We start from the raw sequence: 11,818 nt of genomic DNA on the forward strand, positions 1-11,818 counted from the left end.
GCCGGCGAATCTCAACACTCCATCAGGATCTAAGGTAGCCTGACCACCATCACCCGCTAACACTCGATCTCTAAGGGCCACCAAGGCCTCATCCTCAAACTGACAACCACAGATCCTATCAAGCAAGGAAGACTGAACTCCCATATGGGCTAAGACACGTCTAGGATCTGAGATATCCAACCGAACCATGCTATTGGCTAAGAACTGAATGTCCATAGACAAGGGTCGCTCCTCAACAGATATGAAGGCTAGACTACCCATACTCACCGCCTTTCGGCTCAAGGCGTCCGCTACCACATTCGCCTTGCCCGGATGATAGAGAATAGAGAGGTCAGAGTCCTTCAGGAGCTCAATCCAACGACGCTGGCTCGAATTAAGGTCCCTCTGGCTCATGATGTACTGAAGACTCCTGTGATCGGTATAGATCTCACATCGAACTCCATACAAGTAGTGCCTCCAAATCTTAAGTGCGAAAACTACCGCCGCCAACTCTAAGTCATGGGTGGGGTAATTGCGCTCATGAATCTTAAGCTGCCTCGAGCATAAGTAATAACCCGGCCCTGCTGCATCAATACACAACCCAAACCAACACCGGATGCGTCACAATAAACCGTGAAGCCCTCCCCTTAACTGGAAGAGTCAATATAGGAGCGGTGGTCAATAACTCTTGAGCCTCAAACAAAGGGAACATCAACACGAGTCAACCGAGTCAGAGGTGCTGCCAAGGTAGAGAAACCCTCCACAAATCGTCTGTAGTAGCCTGCTAGTCCGACGAAGCTCCGAATCTCAGTAACTGAGGTTGGCCTAGCCCAATCACGAATAGCCTCAATCTTCGCCGGATCTACCATAATGCCCTCCTTAGATACAACATGCCCTAAGAACGCTACAGAGTCTAACCAAAACTGGCACTTTGAGAAGTTGGCATAAAGCCGCTGATCTATCAAAGTCTGGAGCACAACTCTCAAATGCTGCTCATGATCACACCTACTCCGCGAGTATATCAAAATATCATCAATGAAGACTATGACAAAGGAATCAATATAAGGCCTGAACACACACGTCATCAAGTCCATAAAGGCAACAGGGGCATTAGTCAACCCAAATGACATCACCAAGAACTCATAATGGCCATAACGGGTCCTAAATGCAGTCTTAGGGATGTCCGCTGCCCTAATCCTCAACTGGTGGTAACTGGACCTCAAATCAATCTTAGAGAACACTGAAGCTCCCTGTAGCTGGTCAAATAGGTCATCGATCCTAGGCAAATGATATCGATTCTTCATTGTCACCTTATTCAACTGTCTATAGTCAATGCACATGCGCATAGTACCGTCTTTCTTCTTAACAAAAAGAACGGGATTGCCCCAAGGTAATACACTAGGTTTGATAAATCCCTTACCCAAGAGATCCTGAAGCTGAACACTGAGCTCCTTGAGCTCTGCAGGAGCCATCCGATATGGCGGAATAGAAATAGGCCGAGTACCTGGCTCAAGCTCAATAGGAAAATCAATATCACGCTCTGGGGGTAGGCCAGGTAGGTTAGTAGGAAACACATCTAAAAGTCACGAACAACAGGAACTGACTCAACCGGAGGAACCTCCCTACTCACATCACGCACATAGGCCAAATATGATAAGCATCCACTAGCCACTAGCCTCCTAGCACGAATAAAAGAGATAACCCAAACTGGTGTGCTACCACGAGATCCCTGCCACACCACCGGAGGGATACCATGAATGGTTAAGGTAATGGTCTTAGAAAAGCAATCTAAAACAGCGCGATAAGGGGATAACCAATCCATGCCCAGAATCACATCGAAATCAACCATGTCAAGCAATATAAGGTTAGGCCGGGTGTCACGCCCCTTGATAGTAACTAAGCAAGTTCGAAATACCTGATCCACTACTAAAGACTCACCCACGGGGGTCGACACACGCAACGGCGCTACCAGAGGCTCAGACATCATACTCAATCGAGAGGCATAGTAAACAGAAACATACGAAAAAGTAGAGCCTGGATCAAATAAAGCCAAGGCGGGTTACTGGCATAAAAGAATAGTACCTGTGATCAGATCGTCTGATGCCTCAGCCTCAGCTTCCGCCCTCGCTGGAGCTGCGTAGAAATGGCTATGTCTGCCTCTGCCCTGACCATCGAACCTACCACCTGACCTGCCTCCTCGGGGACCACCCCGTATACCTTACTGACCACCTCTACGGTCCTGACCCTGGCCACGGCCTCTAGCTGGAGGTGCTGGTAAAGCTGGGGGAGCTGCATGAGGAGCGGGAGCAATCCTACTATGCTGAGGGCAGTCCCTGGCCCATTGATCCATCTCACCACACTCATAGAAACCCTGTCGAGGGCGACTCCCAGAAGAACGACTACTATGGCCTGAAGAACCCGACTGAAACACCTCGCGGCCCTGACTCGAACTAGCCTCACTCCGACCACAATCTGATGCCTGAAGAGAGGCCTGTGTAGGTCTGCTAGACTGACCCTGTCGAAACCGTCGTCTGGCCCTGTCATGATAATCTCTAGACCTAGGGCGGGAGTCACTGTAGCTGCCCTCATGCCTAGCCCTCTTCTCGCTACCCTCTTGGGCCTCGCGATGAAGATGCTCCATAGTACTAGCATGGTCAACTACGTCTAAAAAGGATCGACCCGCAGAAACTAAGGATTGGGTCTTAAGCCGAAGCTGCAATCTCAACCCACGAAAAAGCACCTAACTCTCTCCTCCTCTGTAGGTAATATCATCTCGGCATGACGGGAGAGCTCGTGGAACCTAGTCTCGTACTCTGCCACCGACATGGAGCCCTGCTCCAACCTGCAGAACTGATCCCTGAGGCGGTCTCTGACGCTACGAGGGATAAATTTGGCCAAGAAGGCCTCAGAAAACTCATCCCATGATACCGGTGGAGATCCCACTGGCCTGGTCCGAATGAATGTGCGCGCGCCACCACTGCCTGGCTGGCCCATCTAGCTGGTAAGCAATGAAGTCGGCCCCTCTAGACTTCACAAGGCCCAAAGTGTGAAGCCTCTCACGACAAGTAGTAAGAAACTCGTGGCATCCTCACCCACTGCCCCAGAAAACCTCGGTGGTGTCAACCTGAGAAACACACCAAGCATCTTCTGGTCCTCAAGCGGCATAGGTCTGTCCGCTGCCAAGGGCTGTACTCCCTCAGGTGGTATCTGGACATGAGGTGCCCTCACTGTAGGCTGATCCTGCGGTACTAGTGCTGGTGTAGCTGGGGCGGGTGGCTGCTGCATCCCCCCAAGCACACCTAAGAGCTGAGCAATAGCGGCCTGGAGATCTGGAGTCAAAACTAGTCCGGGTGGCGGCTGGGATGGCAACGGCCCCACCGGCTGATCTGGTATACGAAGTGCTGAAGGGTCTGCTACTGGCTCTGGATCCTCCTCTCACTCCTGGACTGATGCTGCGGCCCTCTCTCGACCTCGGGGTCGGCGTCTACCCCAAGCTGGGGCTCTTTCTGCAGGCCTGGGTGCATCACCCCCGGTCGCGCCACCTCGTGAGTGAACCATCATGCGAATGAGTGATACAAGTGAGATTTTAAGGAACCAATAAGACACATGCTGCACGAAAGTGAAACAGAAGAGGAAATCTTTCTAAGGACATTCTGTAGCCTCCCGAAGATAAGTTACGGACGTCTCCGCACCGATCCATAAGACTCTACTAGACGTTAGCTCTATACAAGTGAGACCGGTGGACCTGAGGCACTGATACCAATTTGTTACGACCCGATTTCTCGATTCATGATGGCACCTACTATACCCTACCAGTAGGTAAGCCAACCCGTAACCCAGAACATCAAGCAATGAGCAAAAGAGCAGAAACTAGCGAAAACAATAATCTAAACAAGAATAACAAGACGGAAGCAACCGAAAATAAATATATACAGAAATTCCTCCCAGAACCTAGAAGTCACTAGTACAGAGCTATCTAATAAAGAGTACAAGTCCCAAAAGTGGACCACAACAGAGCGTTTCTCAAAGGCAACAAGACTAGCTAAAACAAAAGAAGGAGACAGAACAAACCCCAAAACGCCAAGTGCTCGCCCTTGTCTCCGAATCACAGCTGCAAAAGAAGGCTGGAACTAATCACCGCTGGTAACTGGTACTGGGACCTGCATCACGAAATAGATGCAGAGCATAGCATGAGTACCAACACAACAGGTTCTCAGTAGGCATCACAGGCCGACTGAGCAAAAAAGGTAAAAACAATAAGAAAGGATAGAATCTAGACACAGAGAGGTCAAAACGGATAAGAAAAGAAAGCACACGAGCATACCAGAAACAAACTAAGTACACTAAACTAAACTTAACTGGACCCCCATATGCCCAGAAGGTACACTCCTGCACAAGCTCAAATAAAACCTGAACGAACCCACATAAGCCCAACAGGTACACGAAAAAGCTTAGTCTACTGAAAAAGAAGAAAATCGGGCTCCCAGCCCAAAGTAACTAAGATAATCCATCAGACTCCACCAGCCAGCAGTGCACTCCCAGCCCAGCTAGAAAGAGTGACCCTAGGGGGCACCCAACCAAACAGTCCACTCCCAGCCCAGCTAGAAAGAGGGACTCGTGAGTGAGGTAGATATCGCGAGTCGTCCTACCATGCAGTCAGCTCCTAGCCCAGCTAGAAAGAGCGACCCCGGGACACCAGCTAGCAGCACACTCCCAGTCCAACTAGAAAGAGAGGCCCGGGGGTGATCGTTGATGCACCGAGTCTACCCAGCCAGCGATACGTTCCCAGCCCAGCTAGAAAGAACGACCTCGGGGGTGATGGTATCTCCAATAGGATTCAATCCAACAACAACCACCGTGGAACGCCGTCCACTCTAAGATATCACATAAAAGGCTCCAAGCCTATACTATCTCAATCCCACGCCTCGAGTGATGCACCAAACCTTCGAGAATGTGTCGGAATCGCAGAATGAGAGAGAGAAGATACAGAAGTGCAGCAAGAAGCGATAACGCCTAATCTAAGGCTCAAACTATCAGACTCAAGTCTGCTATTCCAGTCTACAAGGAGCTAAGTCATCCGAACGACGTCGGCAGCAAGTCAAGGGTATCCAGCACACACGGGTCATAAGTCTAAGGCAATGCTAGCCTAACCTAGACTAAGGACATCATGCTTACGGTTAAGGATGAACAAGGCATGCAAAACATACATACAAGCATACAATAACATTTAGCACATAAGCATGCAACTCTACTAAACCGCTTAACATGATACTATACCCGAAATGTGGCCAATCGATCCTAACATAAGGTAACTAATCAAACTAAAGTAGTAAACTGGTACTCACCCCCAATTCACTCCAATCGACAGATTTTTACACAATTAAGCTCAATCTAAAAGAAAGGAAGTCGTAGCCTACCTTAAGGCCAATCGCGCGCTCTCCAAATCACTTTACCGGAGATGTCCCTTTCCGAACAGTCTCGAAACGCTGCCCCGCTATCAAAAATAGAGTCACAAACGTTACTACGGTCATTTAGACACCAAAATAACAACAAACGAAGACTGGTCAATTTTGGAGTCAAAACGGGAATCGTGGGACCCGCACCGAACTGTCCAAATTTGACTCTGTCAAGAGACCCTAAACAACACTCCAAACTTGTTTTGGAACACAATCGAGGCTCAAAATACAGCAAAAACCAACAAGCAAGAAACCACACTTTAATCAACTAAAAGAAACCGTATAGCAGTAGTCTAAACTCGGAATGAACTAGAATCGAAAGGTGCCCAGCACTCATTGAACACTCTACGACGAAGTCACGATAATTCTCAATATTTGGGACTTCGAATCACCCAAAACCGAGTTAAAATGAGTGAGATATGACCAAAACAAAAGTACCAAAATTAAAGACTCGAAAAAAGTACTGCAGTCAGGTTTTATCGCGAAATTACCTCGAAACACGTGGACCCAACAACTTCCGAACACTCTACCGCAAAGCCACCGAAAATACGAAGCTCCCGCACTTCGAATCGCCTAAATCGGACAAAAGATGAGAGAGTTATGAGGGTTTAAGTTTTGGGAAATGTTGCTGGTTTTTCTGCAATAAATAGCAGATTTGCTGCAATTTTTCCAAAACTTAAAAACTCCGACGGGGTGCTCCGAACTCGTTCGGAACCCCGTGCACGCAAACGAGATATGCAACCATACCAAATTCGATATTCCGGACTCAACGGAGAAGTCGAAATTTCGATCAAAGGTCATCTCGATAAAAAGTGGGTCCCACTTCCAAAGGCCATTTTAAGTCAAAACCCACAAAAGGGCTCGGAAAGATATCAAAAACCTCGGGACACAAAAGAAGGGTCAATCTAGACCAAACTCGACATTCTGGAGCTAACCGCATTGAGGGAATAGTCATCCGAGTGCGTTTACTCAGAATGTTGACCAAAGTCAAACTTAGACTTAAACTTAAAGTGAAAACGCCTAATCGCACCGACTCACACTGAAAACCTCGGGAGTCATGTCGACCATGCTACTAGCCTAAAATGACCCTTACGGAGCTGATGGATTCGTCAGAATTGGATTCCGATGTCATCTTCTTGAACTTTTGATCGAAAATGATCGTTCAAGGTTCATAAGCTCCAAAACACAAAAACTCGCACCAAGACCAAACGAACGACCAGGTGACCGAACTGTCAGTCCCAGCAAGTCATAAATGACTTGGGGTCGCTACAGGAACGCTCTAAACGACACACAGAAGGCAAGACACAGAAATGACCTGGAGGGTCATTACAATATCCACTACTAAAAAGGACTTTCGTCCGCGAAAGTAAGGGTCAGGAAGTACCTGAAGGCTCAAACAAGATGGGAAACTGCTCTCGCATCTCCTGCTCGGTCTCTCAGGTAGCCTCATCGACTGGATGATGCCTCCAACGGACCTTAACAACAGGAATGGCTCTCGAGCGCAATCTCCTCACATCTCTGGCTAGAATGACAACTGGCTCCTTTACAAATGTCAAACGATCATCCAACTCGACTGCATCATACTGGAGCACATGGGACTCATAGGAACATAACGCCGCAACATTGAGACATGGAAAACCGGGTGGATGGCTGAAAATGCTAGAGGTAGGGCCAACTCATAAGCAACCTCCCCAACTGTCCGTAGTATCTCAAAAGGCCCAATGTACCTAGGGCTAAGCTTGCCCCGCCTCCCAAACCTCATCACGCCCTTCATGGGCGACACACGGAGGAATACCCGATCACCAACAGAAAATCTCAAAGGTCGGCGCCTCCGATCCGCATAACTCTGGTGCCTACTCTGAGCCGGCCTGAGCCTATCCTGAATCACCCTCACCTGATCCAGGGCCTCCTGAAGCAAATCTGTACCACGCGGCCTAGGCTCTGTAGACTCAAACCAACCAACTGGAGAGCGACAACGCCTACCATATAATGCCTCGAATGGGGCCATCTGAATACTAGAGTGGTAGTGTTGTTGTACGCAAACTCCGCCAAAGGTAAGAACTGGTCCCACTAACCTCCAAAATCCATAACACAGTCCCGCAACATATCCTCAAGGACCTGAATAGTACGCTCCGACTGGCCATCCGTCTGCGGGAGGAAAGCTGTGCTAACGTCAACCCGAGTGCCCAACTCATCCTGAAAGGTCCTCTAAAAACTAGACGTGAACTGAGAACCCCGATCTGATATAATAGAAACTGGCACCCCATGAAGTCGAACCACCTCCCGAATGTAGATATGAGCCAACCTCTCGGCGCTAAATAAAGACTGAACAGGAAGGAAATGTGCTGACTTGGTCAATCGATCAACGATGACCCAAATGCTGTCAACACCTCTAGAAGTCCGAGGCAACCCCACAATGAAGTCCATAGTGATACGCTCCCACTTCCACTCCGGAATGGGTAATCTCTGAAACTCACCACCAGGCCTCAATTGCTCGGCCTTTACCTGCTGGCAGCACAAGCAACGGGAAACAAAGTTAGCAATATCTCTCCTCATGCCACTCCACCAGTAATGCTGCCTCAAATCACGATACATCTTCGCTGTGCCCGGATGGATAGAGTATCTAGACTCATGGGCCTCAGAAAGTATCAACCGTATCAAATCCCCAAATCTCGGAACACAGATGCGGCCGGCGAATCTCAACACTCCATCAGGATCTAAGGTAGCCTGACCACCATCACCCGCTAACACTCGATCTCTAAGGGCCACCAAGGCCTCATCCTCAAACTGACAACCACAGATCCTATCAAGCAAGGAAGACTGAACTCCCATATGGGCTAAGACACGTCTAGGATCTGAGATATCCAACCGAACCATGCTATTGGCTAAGAACTGAATGTCCATAGACAAGGGTCGCTCCTCAACAGATATGAAGGCTAGACTACCCATACTCACGCCTTTCGGCTCAAGGCGTCCGCTACCACATTCGCCTTGCCCGGATGATAGAGAATAGAGAGGTCAGAGTCCTTCAGGAGCTCAATCCAACGACGCTGGCTCGAATTAAGGTCCCTCTGGCTCATGATGTACTGAAGACTCCTGTGATCGGTATAGATCTCACATCGAACTCCATACAAGTAGTGCCTCCAAATCTTAAGTGCGAAAACTACCGCCGCCAACTCTAAGTCATGGGTGGGGTAATTGCGCTCATGAATCTTAAGCTGCCTCGAGCATAAGTAATAACCCGGCCCTGCTGCATCAATACACAACCCAAACCAACACCGGATGCGTCACAATAAACCGTGAAGCCCTCCCCTTAACTGGAAGAGTCAATATAGGAGCGGTGGTCAATAACTCCTTGAGCCTCAAACAAAGGGAACATCAACACGAGTCAACCGAGTCAGAGGTGCTGCCAAGGTAGAGAAACCCTCCACAAATCGTCTGTAGTAGCCTGCTAGTCCGACGAAGCTCCGAATCTCAGTAACTGAGGTTGGCCTAGCCCAATCACGAATAGCCTCAATCTTCGCCGGATCTACCATAATGCCCTCCTTAGATACAACATGCCCTAAGAACGCTACAGAGTCTAACCAAAACTGGCACTTTGAGAAGTTGGCATAAAGCCGCTGATCTATCAAAGTCTGGAGCACAACTCTCAAATGCTGCTCATGATCACACCTACTCCGCGAGTATATCAAAATATCATCAATGAAGACTATGACAAAGGAATCAATATAAGGCCTGAACACACACGTCATCAAGTCCATAAAGGCAACAGGGGCATTAGTCAACCCAAATGACATCACCAAGAACTCATAATGGCCATAACGGGTCCTAAATGCAGTCTTAGGGATGTCCGCTGCCCTAATCCTCAACTGGTGGTAACTGGACCTCAAATCAATCTTAGAGAACACTGAAGCTCCCTGTAGCTGGTCAAATAGGTCATCGATCCTAGGCAAATGATATCGATTCTTCATTGTCACCTTATTCAACTGTCTATAGTCAATGCACATGCGCATAGTACCGTCTTTCTTCTTAACAAAAAGAACGGGATTGCCCCAAGGTAATACACTAGGTTTGATAAATCCCTTACCCAAGAGATCCTGAAGCTGAACACTGAGCTCCTTGACTCTGCAGGAGCCATCCGATATGGCGGAATAGAAATAGGCCGAGTACCTGGCTCAAGCTCAATAGGAAAATCAATATCACGCTCTGGGGGTAGGCCAGGTAGGTTAGTAGGAAACATATCTAAAAGTCACGAACAACAGGAACTGACTCAACCGGAGGAACCTCCCTACTCACATCACGCACATAGGCCAAATATGATAACCATCCACTAGCCACTAGCCTCCTAGCACGAATAAAAGAGATAACCCAAACTGGTGTGCTACCACGAGATCCCTGCCACACCACCGGAGGGATACCATGAATGGTTAAGGTAATGGTCTTAGAAAAGCAATCTAAAACAGCGCGATAAGGGGATAACCAATCCATGCCCAGAATCACATCGAAATCAACCATGTCAAGCAATATAAGGTTAGCCGGGTGTCACGCCCCTTGATAGTAACTAAGCAAGTTCGAAATACCTGATCCACTACTAAAGACTCACCCACGGGGGTCGACACACGCAACGGCGCTACCAGAGGCTCAGACATCATACTCAATCGAGAGGCATAGTAAACAGAAACATACGAAAAAGTAGAGCCTGGATCAAATAAAGCAAGGCGGGTTACTGGCATAAAAGAATAGTACCTGTGATCAGATCGTCTGATGCCTCAGCCTCAGCTCCGCCCTCGCTGGAGCTGCGTAGAAATGGCTATGTCTGCCTCTGCCCTGACCATCGAACCTACCACCTGACCTGCCTCCTCGGGGACCACCCCGTATACCTTACTGACCACCTCTACGGTCCTGACCCTGGCCACGGCCTCTAGCTGGAGGTGCTGGTAAAGCTGGGGGAGCTGCATGAGGAGCGGGAGCAATCCTACTATGCTGAGGGCAGTCCCTGGCCCATTGATCCATCTCACCACACTCATAGAAACCCTGTCGAGGGCGACTCCCAGAAGAACGACTACTATGGCCTGAAGAACCCGACTGAAACACCTCGCGGCCCTGACTCGAACTAGCCTCACTCCGACCACAATCTGATGCCTGAAGAGAGGCCTGTGTAGGTCTGCTAGACTGACCCTGTCGAAACCGTCGTCTGGCCCTGTCATGATAATCTCTAGACCTAGGGCGGGAGTCACTGTAGCTGCCCTCATGCCTAGCCCTCTTCTCGCTACCCTCTTGGGCCTCGCGATGAAGATGCTCCATAGTACTAGCATGGTCAACTACGTCTAAAGAGGATCGACCCGCAGAAACTAAGGATTGGGTCTAAGCCGAAGCTGCAATCTCAACCCACGAAAAAGCACCTAACTCTCTCCTCCTCTGTAGGTAATATCATCTCGGCATGACGGGAGAGCTCGTGGAACCTAGTCTCGTACTCTGCCACCGACATGGAGCCCTGCTCCAACCTGCAGAACTGATCCCTGAGGCGGTCTCTGACGCTACGAGGGATAAATTTGGCCAAGAAGGCCTCAGAAAACTCATCCCATGATACCGGTGGAGATCCCACTGGCCTGGTCTGAATGAATGTGCGCGCGCCACCACTGCCTGGCTGGCCCATCTAGCTGGTAAGCAATGAAGTCGGCCCCTCTAGACTTCACAAGGCCCAAAGTGTGAAGCCTCTCACGACAAGTAGTAAGAAACTCGTGGCATCCTCACCCACTGCCCCAGAAAACCTCGGTGGTGTCAACCTGAGAAACACACCAAGCATCTTCTGGTCCTCAAGCGGCATAGGTCTGTCCGCTGCCAAGGGCTGTACTCCCTCAGGTGGTATCTGGACATGAGGTGCCCTCACTGTAGGCTGATCCTGCGGTACTAGTGCTGGTGTAGCTGGGGCGGGTGGCTGCTGCATCCCCCAAGCACACCTAAGAGCTGAGCAATAGCGGCCTGGAGATCTGGAGTCAAAACTAGTCCGGGTGGCGGCTGGGATGGCAACGGCCCCACCGGCTGATCTGGTATACGAAGTGCTGAGGGTCTGCTACTGGCTCTGGATCCTCCTCTCACTCCTGGACTGATGCTGCAGCCCTCTCTCGACCTCGGGGTCGGCGTCTACCCCAAGCTGGGGCTCTTTCTGCAGGCCTGGGTGCATCACCCCCGGTCGCGCCACCTCGTGAGTGAACCATCATGCGAATGGTGATACAAGTGAGATTCATGCTTACGGTAAGGATGAACAAGGCATGCAATACATAGCATACAAGCGACAATAGCATAGCACATAAGCATGGCAACTCTACTAAACCGGTAACATGATACTATACCCGAAATGTGGCCAATCGATCCTAACATAA

General features: G+C 49.5%; 1 pseudogene; it reads right to left on the reverse strand.

Annotated features, from left to right (window-relative positions):
- Positions 1–3,009: 3,009 nt before the first annotated feature.
- LOC125822306 (uncharacterized) lies at positions 3,010–11,637 on the reverse strand (annotated as a pseudogene).
- Between the last annotated feature and the right edge of the window lie 181 nt (positions 11,638–11,818).

This window comes from Solanum verrucosum, unplaced genomic scaffold (assembly GCF_900185275.1).
Source record: "Solanum verrucosum unplaced genomic scaffold, falcon-dt-bn FXZP01001135.1, whole genome shotgun sequence".
NCBI lineage: Eukaryota > Viridiplantae > Streptophyta > Magnoliopsida > Solanales > Solanaceae > Solanum > Solanum verrucosum.